Raw genomic sequence first — 20,022 nt, 5'->3', positions numbered from 1 at the left:
AAGGAAGGAAGGAAGGAAGGAAGGAAGGAAGGAAGGAAGGAAGGAAGGAAGGAAGGAAGGAAGGAAGGAAGGAAGGAAGGAAAAACCTACTGAGAACTAAACTTATCAATAAAAAGATCAAGTACAAACTGGACAGAGGGAGCAACCAGCAGAAAATTTTATGGTTTCATTTTATATTGAAAGAAATACTAGCATCTCTCTAAAGTAATTAAACTCATACATCTGGGGGTTTCGCCTGCAGAAATTCCAGCAGTTTGTCTCAAGTACTCCAGGGATATCACCTGAAGCCTGCCTGTCATAGGAACACTGCCTTCAACACTATTTCAAAGTAAGAAGAAATAACGATGCAGGCACATAAGTATTTATGTCAGATGGGAAGTATACTTTTGAAGCAAATTTTCCATTTGCCTCCATAACCATTGTTTGATGCCACAGAGCAGGCTCAGACCTTAAAATCTGTATTCCGTTTGGATGATATAGGAGATGTAAATGCTCCTCAAGAAATTACCTAATACACTCCAACCACAAATGGTGTTCAGCTCAGTGAACCAGACTTATGCTTTTTAAAAACAGCCTCACCCTAATTCCCCAAAATGGCAGTGTTGACATCAGGCCTGTAGCATCAAACTTCTCAGTTTGCAGGCCAGCTCCTGCCAGGCTACGATACTTGGGAATCTAGACACAGCTGAAGTGTAACATGCCAAGAAACAACTGCAGCTCTGGTGGTGTAACTACATGGCTGAAAACCTTTTATTTGACCTTAAGATATTTTCTATTCCTCTTGAAAGTTCTCAGATATCATTGTAAATATTGAGTCATTAGCAGAGTTTTCTTACAGAAGGAAAAGTATTCTCCCTAGTTAGGAAGAACACTGAGGGATGGAAAGGTCACAGCAAATTAATGTTAATAGCTGGAAAAACTTAGAGCACTATTTTGCCCAAATCACAAGAGGAGATGCAGAAAAGTTGGGATAAACTGGCCATGAATACATTTAGACTGGAGAACAGAGAGAAGGCCCAAAAGAATTGGAAGCATCCCAGAGGTTGCTATTACTTCTAGCCAGCTCAAAGGTGGAGCTTGATCTGCAAGAGACCATATGACATACCTGACTGTGAATACAGTAGATTGGACTCTGTGACCCAGTAAATCACTTTCACTCGAGTTTTCTCCCAGGTTCCCAACAGAGATGTTCTGTGGGCAAGAGAAGGCATGATTATCAGCAGGGATGAGGATTTGTTACCATCCAGATCCTGTGCTACCACTGCCTTAGCAGATCAGCATCAACACAGATCCTTCTCATCAAATGCTCCCTCAACACCTAAGGAAGGACAAAGCAGTGTAAGCAAACTGGTAGGCCAGCGCTGTTTTATGTGTAACTCTATCCCTCCCCCAAGGATTACTTACACTATAGCAGATGAGCATATTAAAAGCTTCTATCATTTTCATGAAAGATTGGTTTATTGAAGTGATGGTATTTTAGCAAGACTAACATACAGCAGATTATATAGGACCAATCTTATAAGAGTTTAGGTAAAAACACTCCTAGTGGATACAGCAAGAAACAAAATACTACTACTTTGTTTGTGAATAGAGACACAGATGTGTGTATTTTTACATGGTGAAGGATTGTAGGTATGAGTTTGGTAATTTAAGTTTTTATTCAGAGTCAAAAATGCTCCACAAAAACAAAGGTCTACATTATTTGTGTATTTTAATATAGAGACAGGTGTGAGGAGCACAATCCTTCACCCTCATTAAAGAAGAGTAACCTACTCCCCATACAGCAGTGCTGTTCTCCTGGGGTACAGAACCCCTGCACTGAGTTGTCCAAAGTCACAGGGCAAACAGATGCAGTGAAGAACCTCATCTCATTCTCAAGGAGTACAGCATGTGCTTTTTGCTTCCCTGCAGCAGGTTTCTTTTCAGTACATCTCTTATTAACTGCCAAGTCTTTGTCACAGTTTTTTCTTTAGCAGGGTCTGACACTAAACTCAGCCAGCGCCCCATAGGAAGTAGGGGTGGGTAAAGGGGAAGGGGCAAAAGAAGGAAAAAAAGACAAACAGATCAGTACTCTCTCTTCAGACTTGAAAGAGTATGAGAGATCTTAATCAATGCTAGCTTCTGCTAATGATACCATCCATTTAATTGAAGCTGGCTTACACACTGGATAACCTGGCACCATATTCATATATCTGGAAACAAAAAGGGAAGAGAAGCTGCAAAACAAAATTCAAAGGAAACTTCATCTTACTATCTGACACTACACGTCCATAAGAAAAACAAGTTTCTTAGGTTTGAAGATGTCCTCAGGTTCTAATATGTCATGCTGACATCTTTTAGGACTGCCACAGAAGCAAACCTTTATTCTTCCAGGAAAAGCACATAAATTCCTGTATTAATAAAAAGAACACTGACAGTCACTTTATCTCAATTTGACACAGAGTATTTGAACATTGTATCTCCAGGGAGTAGGTAAAACTTCCTGGGTACATTCAGATTTATCATTATTAAGATGATTACCAAGATCAAATACACTCTCATGGTCCCCTTTTACATAACCATTCAGAAGTTAATTTTTAGAAATCCGGCTCTCGAATGGCATTTCGTCAAAGCAAACTTAGCAAAGGACAGAGACAGCTGTTGTCCTTCCTCCTTTTCTGCAGCTGACAATTTTATGAAAAAAAAGAGAATTTATGTGATTAATGCTGAGGTACAATACTTGAGACTTGGAAGTTGTTTTTTTGGAAGAAACTGACACCATAGTGCCCTGAGAAATATCTAATCAGTGAGACAGAAAACATCCTACAAGTACAGAGAGAGATCAGAAAAAAATGGTGATAATACTGCTTGCTGAAAAGCACCTGTCAGACCTGATACGGATTGCCTTGTGCAGTGCCCAGCAGTTTGGCAATAAATAGTTTTGCCTGGATTTATTTTAAAGATGGTGCTTAAAAAGAACGTAAATATCAGATCTGGGGTCACGTCCCTTGAAGTTTTCCAAAAGTCAAAAGATTTGTCAGGTGTCTTAGGGAAGATTCAGTTATTGCTTCAGCTTTTTTTAGTTGTAAGGATCTCTATCACAATAAAATCTAAACTATCACTAACTCAAATTCAAGCAGCAGCATGTATTCAATGGCCCTAACAGTTCCTGCATGCTGCGGGATTTGAATACAAGTTATCTTTTTGTGAGATGTCTTCTACGCAGGATGCCTACATGAGATTCCTGCAGAATAGTTGCAGACAAATCATACACAGACAGAGCTCTCGTGCAATTACTTGAAGAATACTGCATATTTTCTACGTATTTTCATTTTATTATGTGGTTGATAGAAATAGTCCTCTTTGCCAGTAGTGATACAATTCAACTCATGCCATGCAATGACCTGCAAACAAGGTGGGTTATGGCAGCACAGCAGGTCTGCTGCAGGCTTTACAACCTGGTAGTTATCTCAGAGGAGTGGGGAGGAGCAGGGAGGAGGCACAAAAACAGGATGAAGGAGTAGGACTGAGCCTGGCAAAGAAAGGAGCCGGAGGAAGTGCTCTTTTAATTTTTGTCTGCCTTTCTCACTATCCAAATCTACTTTAATTGGCAAGACATTAAATCGATTTTCAACAGATTGGGCCTGTTTTGCCCAAGACAGTAACCAGTAGGTGATCATCCTTATCTTTTGTCTTACCCGGAATCTTTCTCATCCTGCTTCCTCCCTCCAGCCCTCTGAGGGGCTAGAGGAGCAGCAGAGCTTTCCCACCAGAATGGTTTGCTGAAGATTACACACCCACTCACTGCAGCAAAGCCAAGAACAAAACTCTTCTCTCTGCCTCCCCATGCCCGTGAATCTTAGTGTTCGCCAGTTCTTTATCCTCCCTGGATACAGCTGCAGGAGGACAACCTTGGTCATACAGATGTGCACAGAAACCATCATCAGTGTACAGACAGGAATCAGTAGACAAGAGCCCTAATGCTGAGGCTAACCCATGATTCCGGGTTTTGGCTAAAACCAAAGTCAAAGGAAGCGTTGTGTTGGCACCGTGAAGGTAGGCCTGAAGAGGCTGATTTCGGTAAGTACTTTTGGCGCGCTGGCCCCATCAGCGACATTTCATATAAATAGCATCTGCAGTGTCGAGAAGCCATGCCAGAACAACGTTTCGTTATTTTTACACCCAGATTTATCATCTGCAGTCCACTTTAAAGATCTAGCTGTTGCAGAAGAGGAGAGAAAGCAAAAAGGCTTTAAATCTTACGTTTTATGAAAAATTTGACATATCTTCTAAACAGTCACCATGTGTTCACCTGTGATATAAGATAGAGATTTTTTAACTTTTATTACATATAGGTGAAAAATGGTATCTGTGTCAGAAGAGGAGGAAAACAGACCTCAGCCGCAGTATATTTAAACTAACTAGGATGGAATTTGACTAACACATCTAAAGCATGCACACATGTACTCCTCTCTAGCAGCACAATAATTGACTTTTCTAATTCAGTATAGTGCCAAATAAAATAAAAAAAGAAAAATTAAAAAATTAAAAAAGAACACCATATATATATGGACATATGGGGCCTTCCAAATGACCAGGCCCAGCAATACAAAGACATTTTATGGCTTTTTGAGCTAGCCACTAGGACAGGACACACATGAATCAACTACAGCACACAGTTACAAATGGCCACTGACCACATCAAGTGCCCATTATTTTCTGCATTTCTTGAGAGCAGAGACAGAGTCAAGTTGTGAGGCACTTGTTCCAAATTTCCCATAACCTCAGGATCTGTTTGGTTGAATACACGTTGTCCTTGTCCAAGCACAAAGTCCATGTGCATGGAATTTAAGAGTGCACAAGTGGTAGCAACTAATCCCATGGCAGGAGTTAAGGTTAAAATGTTCATGAACTAAAGCTGCACATTCGCAGGACAAAGCCAAAATGATCAACTGTTTCAGTAGTTTTCTTCATGTAGCTGTGACTGTACTTGGGCATATTCTAGCCTGCTTAAAAAAAAACAGTGAGTTGTGTTGACCAACAACCTGCAAGGAGAACAAAAGTTCTGCATGTTTTCCTTCCCCCTCTCAACAAATTAAAAGTGGCCAACTAATATTTTACAGATATATTTATATAACAATCTCTAATCATGCAAAGTTATTACCAAAAATATTCTTGATCTGGTTAGCATCATGAAAGTATAGTGTTCTTTGTACTACACTGTACTACACCAATGAAAATTAAGTCACTTTAAAATACTTCTGTGGATGTATACTGGAACCCAATTAGGGAAGTGATTTCTTGTGAATTAAATCTTTTAAGATGCATTTTCAGCAGGCTGACAAACATAAATGTAACATTACAGCTTTGATCTTGTTTGAATCCTTGGGCAACAGAACATCTTTGATTTTGTAGCGGTGTATAAAGGCTCTGAATTAGAGAAGACCATGGAAAAGTGACATCAGAATGAAATTAAGTTCGGTCAAGATAAGTTTGTGCTGAGTCTACAAGACAGAGAGCATAGCCCAGAATTCGGGAAGAGCATAATGCTGGCGTTTACATTAATTAGTTGGAAAAGATCTAAGATCTACAGTGACAAAACTGAAATGGTTTCACCATGAGCAAGGTAAAGGCATAACAAAAGGTAAAGATACCAAACTTTTTAATTAATCTAGTGATTACAACCTCATGTTGTTTTGAATTTAAAATAACTAATATTCACTGCCTGAATGCCTCTAGCAAGAAAAGGCATGTTGTTTCTGATTTATCCATGACAGCTCCTAACATCTGTAATGCTTCCTTCATCCTCTCCACAAGTGAAATTGAGAGGGGAAAAAAGAAACCTTTCAAAGTTCATCACTTCGCTTTTTTGACTGAAAATAAGTTGCATAGGCTAATACAAGATAAATGACAACATTTTCCATCTTCCTCTTGTATTTCAGAGTATTTTAGAGGTGATGCTATCCCCACATACAGCTATAATATAAATATACTCTGCTCATTATTTAAAAATTGAGCAGTGATTTTTTTAACATTTGAGAGGCGTTGTTGATCCAGCAGGGCTCTGAAGCAGCCATTTCATTTGCACTGAAAAGTGCCCAGCAATCTAGACATCCCTGCTCACCTCAGCACGCAGTAGATATGCAGATTTGGAAAAGGAAAGTCTTACAAGTGAAGCACATTCAAATTAAATGAACATCAGATAACCAAGGAGCTGGATAAGCTTTAGGAAAAACAGATTGCGCAATAATAACAAATGCTCAAGAGGGACGTAAATAAGAATTATATAATCCAGTTCTCCTTTTTTGAGTCTTCACCTCAAAAGACATTTCAGCTGTTAAAAGCAACTGGCAAACTCTATGTTTACCTAAATACAGAATCATCTCTCAGCTTACCTGTTCGTCCCACTGTCAGTCCAGAGGGGTCCTGTTCTCACACCTTGTCTTTCAGCTTAGAGACTGGGCAGACTGTCCCCCAAGAGCTCTTACTCCCAGCATGTGGTGACTAACCATAGGCTGCAACTTCTGCTACCACACATGGCCTTCCAGTTTGCTCGTGTGTGTGTCACTCCAGGAGTTCCCTGTGGGAGTACAAGGGGGCAAAATCTGTAGGTTTACTTCAGTCACTCCCCGTTTCCAACTGAAACATTATCTTGTCTCTCTTAGGTGATAAAAGAGCAGGTGAAGGAAAAGAGATCAATTGTACACAAGATGTAAAGTTAAAAAAAAAAAAAGGAGGAAAAAAAGAAGTACTAGTAAAACCTGAGAAATAAAACCAGCTTCTTTCAGGCTTGGTCAACTTCTGCCACTGGGAGAAATGAGGAAAAATATCAAAGGGGAACTTCTGTGCATTCAGGAGAGAGATCTGACAGGAAAACAGGTTATTGAAGTGGAGGGGGATGGCTATAAAAACATTTGCATGATTGGCAGCCTGGAGATCCATTTTCCTTTTGATTTCTGCTCTTTGTCTGCAACTGCACCTGGACATAAAAAATAATAGTTGTTTTCATACCCTCAAGAGATAATGTCTCTTTGGCTTCTAAACCTGCTGCAACAAATCAACATTTCCTATCCTTCTTTATCACCTATCTCATGCTAAGTGTTGTCACAGATTTAGTAGAGATGCTTAACCATTTGAAACACTCAGTGAGCAAGACTGAAGCATCTGGCTGTACTTGTTTAAAGCTAAAGGAAAAAAAAAGGTGAGTGATCATGAGTCCAGTCTGCCATTTATTGCAGTTTCAACAGACTACTCAGAAACATAACCTCCCATTTACCAATGATACTTAAGAACTAGTCAAGATGACCAACTAAAAGAAAATACTCTTTCAACAACTAACTAACTAAATAAAATCAGTTACTTCCTGAGTTACTTCCTGAGTTCCTCAGGAAGTTAACAATACAGATTTTTCTGTATTTCACTGACTTTAGTCATTGTCTCTGTTCACTCTAAATGCTCTGGATGAAGACCTTTCCGCCAATTTCCATCAGTGTCAAGCAAGGTAATCATTGTACTGTGAATTCTGTTGCATTTGAGATAAGACACCAATCAAGTTCCAGGTGGAAACAGCTATTAGCAGACCCATCTTTAAAGACTCCATATTTCAATAAGTCATACAGAACTTTTTTCCCTTTTAATGATCATAGGTTTTATTTCCCTCCAATTAATTTCTCTTTGAGTCCACTCAGTTTTCTGTATGTTTTTAGACCAAGGAAAGTTGTATAACCTCTTGAGATTCCTGAAACAAATGAAAGAAAGCCATTTGGTAGAAATAGGCTGACAACAAAAGTGGAAGCTACTAACTAATAATAAGCCTCAGATCTATAAGTAAAACAAACAAACAAAAAACACAAATAAGCACAAATCCAAATGCAAAGCAGCAAAGCTGGAAAGGAAGCGCTTAACAAAGAAAATTCAGTCCAATGGAGAAATGTATCTCTCATGAAAGCTGAGATGAAAAGGAAAAAGGAACAGAAACAGCACAACATAGGAACAAAAAGTGACATGAAAACAGGTCAGCTGTTCTGAAATTAGGTTAATAGTAGTTAAAATTAGCAAAACTTGGGATTTCAGTAATAAAGCAAGAAACATAGAAATACAACCCTCTGCCAAATTCCCAGAGGTACAAATGCCCACAGTCTGCTGACAAAGTGTTTCACAAGGAGCTTTTTAGAAGAATACATGGAAAATATCAGCAGTGTTTCAAAAAAAAAAGACAGAGGAAGTGTCTGGTTTGAACTAGAGTGCTCCTAAGCCCACTGTTTCTAGCAGCCTACTTACACAAATCTGTGGTGTTTAACACAACAGTAACTGTGGTGTTCCCCTTGTCCTTGACCATATAGTGAGGCAGTGGACTGTGATGCACCATGCAGCAGCCCCACACTGTGTACAGCAGTGTGGGGACACATGGAAAGCCAAAGCACGTTTGCCGCTGAGCAGCACAGGTCATGAGAGTAACACCTTCCTTTGGGGCTCACAGGCATGATGTGGAGTTGGTCCATTTAAACTTGCTGAGCAGGAAGTAGAAGCGCCTACCCTGCAAAGGCACAGCTGGAAGACTTACGTCTCAGCCAGAAAAACTGAATCTCTTTGAAAGCCACTTCATTCTCGTTTGTGTTTGAATGAAATTAGTAGTATGTCTTGAGAGCCTTCATGTGTCTGGCACATTTTCTACTGAGGAAAAGATACAAGATGAGATCGAGGTTTGTCACATCAGTAATCTGAGAAACAACTGATTTGTCCTGCCCCTTGCCAGAGTTGATGTCTGCCCACAGTGTCAAACCACCAAATTGCTTTCCAGTGAACTCCATCTCTCTGATGAATAAAACTCAGTAAGTCACCCCAGTGCCCCACTGCCTCCCCATTACCCACCAAATCAACCAGTCTGAATAACCTGCATTCCCAAAATCCCCAGTTCTCTCTTTGAACATTCACCTAAACTTCCCACCTCACAGCCCAAATCATCACCTAAGGTTTCATTCCAAACACTCATTCTCCCCAGCACCCTAATTAGCATCTCTTTTTTAAGGAAGAACCCACTACTCTGGTAACCAGCAACAACTGTGCAGATAGCACTATCAAGCCCAGCTCTGCTTGGAGTAAGTCTATGCACAGAACTTCAGCCTTGGCAACATCAGAAATGTATCTTAGATGAAGATCACTATTGGGATAGATCAGGTAAGGAATATGTGGATTGCAGACAAGAGCTGGATCAAACTGAGTAAGCTGAGAGGGCTACCATCTAGTTGCAAAACTGGAACAAATACTAAAACGATGGTGGCAAAGCATAGCTTATTTCACAAGCAAAGTACGCCTGAGAAGAAAGCGTGGGCTACTCTTTACCATACTACAAATATTAGCAGAAAAGCATTGCACACACAACAACAACAAAAATCCTAAGAGACCTGGAAGATTAGGATTTTAAGTACTTGGCAAGAGAATTAGAGAGTAGCCTACTTTTAATCCAAAAATCTATGCATTAATTGGGAAAAACAAATCAACATTTCATTATCGGGGTAAAGATACAAGCACATAGTTCCTCATCAGCTCGAAAGATGTGAAGGCTGAAAGACAGTTTTCTTTTGGTAATGGTTATTTCAGTAAGCGTCTGTATCTAGCTACCAGGAGGAGAGGGACCTTGCAATTCTATCTTGCCTCTGCAGTGATTCTTCTTACAGGAGTCAAGCCAGCATTGCCTCAGCAGCAGAACAGTACACTGGCAAATATTTCCCTATCCTCCCCTCAGAAGCTGGAATTTAGCAAGATTAGAAACTGATTAAAGAGATTAAGTGAAGAGCAAGAGACAAGTTACATTTCACTGGAAAACATGGCTTTGATTGTAAATGACCTTGAAGATCATCTATTTACAGCCCTTCTGCTCTGGACAGGTTTGCCAGTCATTAAATCAGGCACTAGATCAGATTGCCTGGGACCCCACCACCCCTTCACAGCTCCAATAAAAGGGCGAGATGTCAGAAGGATTCCTCCTCCAGTGCCAGAAACCCACAAGAAAGCCTATTATTTCACCCTCAGTCCCTGGACTATTCTTGCTCTTTGCTATGTGTTCATAATTCCTGTGATGCATACAGGCACCGACAAGCAGTATATGAGGCAACAAGAGGTTGATGTGCCCAGTGCTAGAGAAAACATCAGCTAACAGCTGGGAGCGCTCTGCAGTGGCCACGTGGCAGCTAGGGTGTTTTGGAAGTGACAGGTTCTGCAAGTGGCATTCACATCTGCCAGCCTCCAGGGGAAAACTGCTGGGATGACATACTGGACCAATAGGACACAGCAGGGACTTGCTAAAATCCTCCATTAGAATTGTTAGAATTAGAGATGATTTTGAGAAAATACTGACAAATGTAATAAATCCATGGAAGCAGATGCCCAAATGTAGAAAGCAATTTAATTCAGATAAAAATAATACAGGAAAAAAGAATTTCTGCACATACCACCGTGTTCCAAATTAACCTATCACAGACAATAGTGAAGGTTTATTGATCAAGGAATGAAAACGTCTCTGTTCAGCGACGGACAGAAATGAAAAGTTGCAAACAAAATATTCAACTAAACAAAGAAAAGTGAAATACTGAAAATAATATCCTGTGTAGTCCAATATAAAGCAATTTAATATGACTGTCCAAATCTAGCAGCATTTCTCTCAAAAAGAGGCATGAAGAGAGAGAAAAACAGTTATGCCAGAGATTGCCATAGGCACAAGTTGGCTTCCTCCACTTGGAGGCACAGACACCTGAGAATAAAGTGAAATAAATTGGAACTGTTTAATTAGAGAAGGAACAAGAATGAGTATAATAGTGAGTGTCTGGGAAAAGACAAAGTCAAGTACACTTAGTGAATATGAAAAACAACAACTACAAAACAGATAAAAAGGAACCTGTTCCTACATCTTGGTCAGCGTTTGGGTCTACAGGCCGTGAGAGCAAAAACCAACAGGTGGTGAGACTCAAGAAGTCATTTCAATGTAGTTAATGAGAACACTGTTAGAGGTTATTACATTAGAACAAAACGTAACAAATTTGAACCCCTATTTTTTCAAGAGAAATCATTATTCTAATAACCATTCATTGAACAATTTCTGGCAGTGTTCCCTGAAACAGTGATAGTCGCTTATAATAGAACAATAGCAGACTAGATGAATTACTCATCTAATCCAGAAAGGCAATAATCTGTCTCAAGCATTCTGTTTTAAGTGTAGTCCTGCTTTTGTTCTGCTATTTGTTGCATACAACTCTGGTGTTTTTCTGGAATTCAAGACCCTCAGCTGTTTTTTGATGGAATGCATCTCCCTTTCCCCAACGTCTTGCTTTGGTCTCACCACTAAGCCCAAGGTTTTGCTCAGGACTGGTAACACTTTTCTGCTAAATACTATGATGATTCAGTCTAAATATTGTGAAGTTTGAGTTACTATTGTCTTGGTGTGGATTACCTGGAATATTTACTGGAGGTGACTTACTGAAATGTCTACCTCTTGAGGAAAGGAAAATCTCCAGGGTGGAATGCGGTGGAAGGCCACCAATACCATTTTGGGTCTTTGAAGCACCCTCTCCTGAGGTAGTCTATGTCTATATCAAGGATACATGGAGCCTCTGGGCTAGTCACAGTGGTGTCCTTTTGCCACTCATTGCTGGTGAGGTTCGCTTCACCCTCCAATATAATTAGCTTTCGGGATACCCTGTCACTCCAGAAATACAAATGAGTTCGTCCCTTGTATAACTTGGTGACATTTGAGTACACTGTGCACCAGCATCCACTAAAGCCTTATACTCCTGTGGTTCTGATGTGCCAAGCCACTGAATCCACGTGTGAATTAAAGTCAGAAATAAGATCAGCGTATCAAAACAGTCCACTAGAGGCTGAAGCAGCAGTTTTCCAGGGATAATCAATCCTCTTTTGCCATTGTTTTTCCTTGCAACTTACATACTCATGCCTCATGGGTTGAGGTGTGTTTTCCATCCCACTTCCTCATATCCTCTCCATGGTCACATGGGTAAATCCATACATTGGCATGTGATCTATACCCACTATGTCCTTTCTCTAGAGCAGAGGAGCACTTACTTCTAATAGCTGAGATACTGGTCTGTAAAGGTGTGGAGTAGGACATACTGTCTTTTAATTGCTAGCACTCCCAGGACAGTTTCTCCAGAGCTGAGGCACAGGCCTGTAGGGATGCAGAGAGATTTTCTTCATATTGTCAAAGTAGGCTAGCCATTTCATCCACCACTGGCTGATCTCCGTCTTTCCAGGCTGTTGCTGTTATTGGGTTGGCATATGATCATGGTGCTCTCCTTACAAATCTTCGCCACATGAGCAGTGAGCACCTAATGTGTGAGAAATGCTCAGAATCAAAGATTTGTATTCAAGCAAGATCATGAGAACAGCAGTTTATTCATTATTGCAATAGTTGGCACACAACCCTTACTTACAAGGGAGAAACTGAGCAACTAGTCAGTGAAATCCACAGCATTCTACACCTTGGGTCTGACACAGGTAACCTCTCTCCTGGCACTCACTGGCTGAGTGTCTCAGGCTCACAATCTTCCCGACGCTGTTGCTATGATACATTTTCATATAAGATCTGTTATCAACCTACTGTTTTTAGGTATGTTTTGTACTTTTCCATGGAGACAGGAGGGCAATGTTTCCAGAAGGTAGCACATTCGTTCTGTCCTGTGCCAGGCTCTCCCTCCCCTGCATATTTACCTTACCTTGTGCCTGTGCCAGTTCTACCCAGGGCAGAACGCCCCAGTCTCAGCTTTACTTTGTTCAGCAGCTTCCTTTGTGAAAAACAACTTGTTCTACACTACATACAAAAGTACTGGAAGTTTCCACTGCAAAAAAAAAAATCTACCTCTCACAAATGTCAAGTGGATCTTGGGATAACTGATCACTGTTCAGGTCAACATTATACATCACCCCCAGTACATCTAATTCCCTCAGGTATTGGATATATTTCTCCATGGTAGTTCAGTTGCCTGGGTAATGTACCAGGTCCTTGAAGGGATGTCTTCCTCTCATGGCTGTCAAGAGTTGCCTCCACAGAGTGAAGACCTGTGTCCGTTTTCCAATTGTTTAGCCAATGGCGTCTTCCTTAAAAAGAGATCCCAGCTGCCTGGCTTCACTGCCCGCTAAGTTCAGGCTACTAACCCCAGTCTCCCAGAACTGGAGCAGCCAAGGCACAATGTGCTCACCTGGACAACAGATGAAATCCCATCGCATTTCTCATAGCTTGCACATGGTTAGGGGTAGGACAGTTATTGCCTCCTTTATGTCCTCTTCCTCTCCCTCCTCTCATTCTTGTGACAGTCATGCCTCATTTTCATCTCTTCTTCCATCTATGTAGGAATTTCTTTCCTCACTAAACGATCAGACATTTTTTTCTCTTATGTGTAGACATAACTGATACTGGCACAGGTTGATTCTGTGGCTGAACTGCAAGGCCCTGACCACAGGGCCTATTGCAGGGATTGGACTGGCCACAGGGCCCATCTCATTGTCATCAGATCCAGAGGCATTCATTCTCTTTCCTTTGAGAGTGCCAAATAGTGTTGGCATGGGCCAGCCCACAGCACACTGCAGTGTTTTGTGCCTCTCTAGAACTGCCAGGCTCACAGCAGACCTTTTCCAAATATTTTGCTAGTTTTTCAGGATTCTGCAGTTGTTCAGAAGTGAAATTCCAAAACACTGAGGGAGTCCACCGCTTTGGGCACCTGCCCATACTATGCCACACTCTCTGCCATTCATAACTATCCAGAGATGATAAGCGGTACAACAGGGAACATGTATAGCAAGTGAGTTGCTAAATGATATAGTTCCCAGATAAGATTCTGAAAAAACTCTAAAAAGTAATTGAAAAACAACATCGTGATCACCAATTATTTAACTACTTCAATGTTGATAACAATTTTAACACTCTCTGGCCAGGTCTGCCATTATCTCTACCCTTCAATCCCCACTCTGGGTGCCAGAAAGACTACTGTCATTTAAACCCAGCAGGCAGCTAAGCTCCACACATTTGCTCACTCCCACTGGGATGGAGGAGAGAACTGGAAAAAAAAAGCAAATTACAACTTGTGTGTTGAGATAAAACCTATTTAACAATATAGAAAAGGAAGAGAAAAGCCAAATAACAGTAATTATAATACTACTTGTTTCCAAAATGAGAGATACAAATACAGGATAGAAAAAGAAAAAGAAAATCATAGTAATTATAACAATATTATATCTGTTTCCAAAATGACTGAAGAGCAATGCAATTGCTGATCACTCACTGACCGAAGTCCATCCAGTCCCTGAGCAGCTGCTGTTCCCCTACCCCCTGCCAACTTCCCACAGGTTTTAATGCTTTGTTGTTGTTGTTGTTGTTGCATTATATCATGTGGTGTGAAATATCCCTTTTGCCAGTTTAGATCAGCTGTCCTGATTATCTCCCCTGTCTGCTCCTTGTGTCCCCCTCAGCATTCTTCATTGGTGGGACAGTATAAGAAGTTGAAATGTCCTTGGCTCCCTACAGCGCTACTCAGCAACAACAAAAACATTGCTGTGTTTTCATCATGGTTCTTTTCCCAAAGCCAACACGTAGCATCATACCAGACATTTTGAAGGAAAAAAGATCAACTCTGTCTCAGGAGAAACCAGAACACACACATGCTCAGCAGACAGTGTATTTATCACCTGCAATCCAAAGGAATCTATAATCTGTGGCTTCAGGAAAGAGCACTATTCTGTAAGCTAGACACGAGATTTCTCATTTGGGCATGACTACCTTCTTTCACCATGGCCACAGGAGCGCATTCAAACACAACTGCACCCACAGCACCAATTCGGGTATTTACACTTTAATGTGGCAGAAAATTTGCACCACAGATGGGATTGCCATAGGTGACTGCTGCAAAAATTAAATGTGCCCCTTCCTGGAATGAGAAGGAGTGGGCTCAGAAATTTTGGACAGCTGAAGAGGAAGTGGTAGAAGAGAAATAATCAGAAACAGAGAAGATAAACTACAGCAAAGAAAAATAAATATAAAATCTGCAAAAAAAAAAAAAAAGTGGAATAATGAATTGTGAAAAAAAAAAAAGGCTTAGCCCTAGGTATTCCTAGAGCCGAGATTTATGATCAGCCAACTGGCATTAGCTTAAGTCTAAAAAGCATCCCAGAGGTGAGATAACCCTGAAGGAGGGCATTTTAACTTCCCTACTGTTGGGAAACACACCCCAAACCCCCAGGGAGGAATTGCAAGGCCTGAAGAACAAGGAACAAATAATGTCCAGAAGGCACAGGGCCTGCCTGTCCAAAAACAGCTTATTCGTGCATGAATAACAATAGCTCTTACAGATCTGTACTTACACACAATGCCTCCTATTTTATTTTGTTGGCCCAGGATGTCAGAGATGGATGTTGGTGGTGTGGCTGAAGAAGTTGAATCTTTCTACCAATATCCCGTTACATTTTGTTGCCATGCACAGAAGGGCACGCTGACAAAATGGTCTCTGTATTTGCTGTAGTTTTCAGGGAAACTCTAGTTAATTATAACTGTCCCTCATAGCTTATGTTTGCTTAGAGAGGCAGAGTGAAGTGAAAGGAAACCTTTAGCAACTGAAGAGCAGCTCCTAAATTGCTTTGGTGAAGAAACACTGTTGTGGATAAATTAGTTTTTCAGGGGGGGAAAGAAAAAAAAAGATGACAAAGAAGCTATGAATTTTAGGAAGACACAGATTAATTTTTACTGAAGAAGTGAGTATCCAGTACAGGATGTGAGTTCAGACTGAAATCTCCACTTTATTCCTCAGCTGTTCAGCCAAAACATACACTCAGGACAGAGAGCATTGCAAGATGCGCATCCCAGAGGACATCAACCAATGTTTGTCACCTGATACAAGCCTTTGGTCGTATGTTGTAGCCAAAAGAGGAATCTGAACATAAATACCTCTTACCTATCACTTTTTTTTTTTTCAGAAACACCTTTTCAATTGATGAAATAATTTTACGTGGCCTTAGTTAAATGCCATGGAAGACATAATCAATAAAGGTGTTTGAATACTGCAACAGCAAAAAGGAAGAAGAATATATAGATTGCATCAGCCAATTCACTTCTCATAATAGTTTAATTTGTTCCTTTAGATTTGGGAGGATTTTTTTCTTCTTTTACAAAAAGATAGTAAAAGATCTCTAGTCCACACTGATGTCCATAACTTATGATCACTTCTAGCAAGCTAGGAAGGTGGGAATTTACACTCAGGAATGAAAAAAGTAAAAATTGTAGAATCTGACAAATCATACCGAATCTCTTCTTCTCCCTGCCCCTCTGCATCAATGCACGAGCCTGCCAGATTTTCCCATGCTCTTCTTTGCATTGCCTAAGATCTCTGATCCAAAAGGAATAATAAAAAACTTGTTTGGCATTTGAAAAATAAAACTAATCCTTCAGTGATCCATGCTGCATTGCTCATTGTTTTACTTACTCTGTGAAGTCCTACATTAGCTTAGTTAGAAAGGTGAGATCAACAGTCGGGAAGAAAGGAAAAAGGAGAGAAAGAGAGAAAATGAACAGTTTTTCAAAAGGGAACTACAACAGTAAACCGCAACAACAACAGCAACAACAACAACAACAACAACAAAAGCAGGTAATTCCACAAGAGCCAAGTTGTAAATTATGCAATTGTTTGGCTCTGTTCCCTACAGCAGATGGAGTTTTTGCAACCCTGGGCAGTTATTTGCGTGGAGGAAGGAAAGAAAAGGATATATTCTCACGGTACACTCCTGCACCATGGAGTGTTATTACAGAATTTGTAAGACACAAAGAAAGTCTAAATCACTTTGTTATATCCCTAAGCTGAGTGAGACCTCAGCAGAAAGGAAACAGCAGGAAACAGAATGATAAACATAATTTCAATATCTCATTATCACTCTCTGTGAAAGAATCAGTGTTATTTGAAAACTCCCTTCTTCCAAGTCAGTATCAGCATACACATTAGCTAACAACATTCAAAGCTAGTCAAATGGTTACAAGCATAACCAAGTTAATGAATGCTTCAGTTCTCAAGATTTAGCCTTTTCCTTTTTTGTTGGGAGATTTAAATGCATGAATAAAGAGTCATAGAATCATAAAATCGTTCAAGTTGAAAGAATCGTCATCTAGTCCAACTCCCCTCCAATGAACAAGGACATCCTCAGCTCCATCAGGTTGCTCAGAGCCTGGTCCAGCCTGGCTTTGAATGCCTCCAGGGACTGGACAGCCACCACCTCTCTGGGCAGCCTGTTCCAGAGCTTCATTACCCTTACTGTAAAAGACTTTCTCCTTATATTCAGTGTAAATCTCCCCTCCTTTAGTCTGAAACCAGTTCTCTTATCTGGCCTACTGGTTAAGGGGGCCTTTGATACTCTTATTTCCCCCTTTCAATCATTACCATCACAGATAACCCACCTTCAAAATACTTCTCATCGACATCAGTCATTCAATAATTAGTCACAGCACCTGTGAGCTTTGTCATTCAGTCTTTACACACTGCTTTTTTTATTCTCACTGCACTGGGTAAGCTCATCCATATAACTTTAAAATAACAATAAAACATAAATTTGCTAGTTGCATTTGAATTTCCACAGGGAAATGTAGAGTCTGCATTAGAGAAATGTGCCAAGTACAAAACTGTTCAAAAACAGAGAAATATAGATCCTTCATCAAATTAAAGCTTGCAGAATAATTACAAAATTCAATTACAAATTACAATTGGGTATTACTTCTGATAACAAGAAAACTTACTTATTGAAGTTTATGGTTTTATTAGTACTGTATAATTTTTGAAGGTCAGAAAGCAATCTGGTTTTAGATCATTTTGGGACTCCCAAAAAGTTACTTTTTCTGTAAGTTAATGATATAGTCAGTTAATCAAACACTTGCTGGCTTAAATCATTATCTAAAATTGACATCAGCTTCATTCACAAATAGGTCTAGTAGCTACCTTCATAGAGAATGTTATCCAGAGAACATGAAAAACTAAATTTATTTCACAGTCATTCCACCAACATCATCTCACTGCACACATCTGTAAATGATATCACAGGTACAGGGCAAACCTCAGCTCACCTGTCAAGCATACTGAAAATCAAAAGAAGACTCAAAGATTAGTAGACTACATGCCTATACAGACTCTCTTATTTTTTCACAGAATTCTTATTCCCCCATTAGCATTCCAGATGATATTATTGCATTGTAGCTAAGTGAAACTCTATCCGTGTGATCCACTGACAAATTCAGATGCAAAAATATCTTATTTCCATCAGATGTGCAAAGGAGTATGCATGTATGTACATATAATTTGAGCTGGAAAAATGAAGAGGTGGCCATGAAACGAAGGATTTAGAGCCCTTAATATCTGTGCAAAACTGATGCGATGAACACTCTGGCATCCATTTCACATTTGATCAAGAAAATAATATCCATAGTTAAATGTGGCCGTCAAGTCAAGATGCAAGAACAAGCAGTACTCCCTCCCTTCCAGCAGATTTTTCCCTACCAAGGTACCATGATAGAGTAGTAACAGGATGTGAGACTGCCCTTTGCCAGGCATCTCAGCTTTCTGGTAACCCAATCCTGCATGTGCATGTTGGAGCAGTGTATGTAATTGCTCCTTTGTGACATCTAACAAAACCTTCAACAAAAACTCTGAAATACAAGGGCTTTAGAAAAAATAAGTTTCCGCTCTTGTTTAATATCTGTAGGCATCGATTTTGGCTAGTAAATGAAAATTTATAATGGGTAGAACTCCAGGCTTCTTATATTTTAAGAGCATTTGAATTAACAAGTTAAGTCTTACTCTTCCTTTTACTGCTTTTTATTCAGTTTTCCTGTCTGTAAGCAGGTATTGTCATCAACAGTTATATCAAAGTCCCTTTTGTGTTTAATATTTGCAAGCTATTTCCTTTTTTGTTTTGTTAGCATCTTCTCTCATACATATTAATTATTGCAGACCTTTGTCAACTTGTGCTAATATCCAACCACAGTCTCTTTAAAAGGGAAATGTCAAAGATTAAATTCAAATGAAGGATGACATTTCAGTTTGCATATTCCATGAATAATGGTTCTTCCCTACCTTCTAGAATCTTCAGAGGAGGAAAAATGCCAAATTTAAAGAAAATTCTCACTATATATTTTTTACAGTAGTTACGTCTCCAAACCTTTATTCCAGTGGCAAAAAAAAAAAAAAGCTACATGAAAAAAAAATAAAATAAATGAAATTAAAATATTTCAAAATAAACATGCTTTGCTTGCCAGGTGCTAACAGAGGACTCAGAAAAATAATAAAATGGATCTCACTCTTCTGCCCTTTTGCTCTTTCTGCCTGCATGCTTGAGAATAATGCATTAATAAGCCTTTCTGCTTTTCTTAGACAGTGTTCATCGCTTTAAACTGATTCGTTCCTGTTGACTGTTTTGTACCCTCATGTCAGCAAGCAGCAAGGTCAGGCTGTTGTGCAAGGAAGACAAACCACAACCGAGCACCACAAGGACAACAGAGGCAGTGACTCATCAACAAGGTACAGCTCCATCAGGCCCACATAAGAAGAGCAACGTGAGGGCACATTGTCCCTGCAATGCAGCTCATGAAGAAAGCAGAGGTGAGAGCTCAGCTCAAAAACCTGCTCAGGGAGAAGGGAAAGTGAAATCCCTGTCCAGGGCTTCTAAAACCTCCTGGAAGGCTAGCTGCATAGCTGTCCTATTAGACTTGGCCCCAATTCCATGCAGTCAAACATGTGGAAGCCAGGAGAGGCTGAAGATGCATTCAGCTCTGACCCTACAAGTCAGGGAGAAGAAGATGCAAGAACAGCTTTTGGAGAATATATAGAAGAAAGTCATGCAAACCAAAACGCAGAGACTTGCATTTGTTACATTAAAAACTTTGCAGTTTCACTGAAAACATTTTGGTAACCAGCAAGGGGAAGAGCACTGAAAAGTACTAGTCTCAGTAGAGTTTTGGATTGAGTGCGCTCCTCTTTCTTTAGGTCATTTCAATGGATTCTTTGAAGTTTC

At 40.0% G+C, this 20,022-nt stretch overlaps 1 protein-coding gene and 1 long non-coding RNA gene across 5 annotated transcripts in view; both read right to left on the bottom strand.

The window, feature by feature from the left end:
* LOC110389666 overlaps positions 1-15,004 on the bottom strand; it is an 18,136-nt gene extending 3,132 nt beyond the window's left edge. For 2 of the 4 annotated variants that reach the window (XR_002433333.1, XR_002433332.1), the window contains exons 1-4: positions 12,423-15,004; positions 12,055-12,317; positions 6,375-6,559; positions 1,106-1,191 (exon numbers count right to left, since the gene is read on the bottom strand). This is a non-coding gene — a long non-coding RNA (uncharacterized LOC110389666). Of the gene's footprint in view, positions 1-1,105; positions 4,292-6,374; positions 6,560-12,054; positions 12,318-12,422 lie in introns of all 4 variants that reach the window. The other 2 variants (XR_002433335.1, XR_002433334.1) reach the window with 2 other exon arrangements.
* Positions 1-20,022, bottom strand: part of LOC110389661 (adenylate cyclase type 10-like) — a 451,262-nt gene that overhangs the window by 255,932 nt on the left and 175,308 nt on the right. The gene's annotated exons all lie outside the window — the stretch shown is intronic.

Source organism: Numida meleagris, chromosome Z (genome assembly GCF_002078875.1).
Source record: "Numida meleagris isolate 19003 breed g44 Domestic line chromosome Z, NumMel1.0, whole genome shotgun sequence".
Taxonomy (NCBI): Eukaryota; Metazoa; Chordata; class Aves; order Galliformes; family Numididae; genus Numida; species Numida meleagris.
This window is presented reverse-complemented; position numbering and strand designations above follow the sequence as displayed.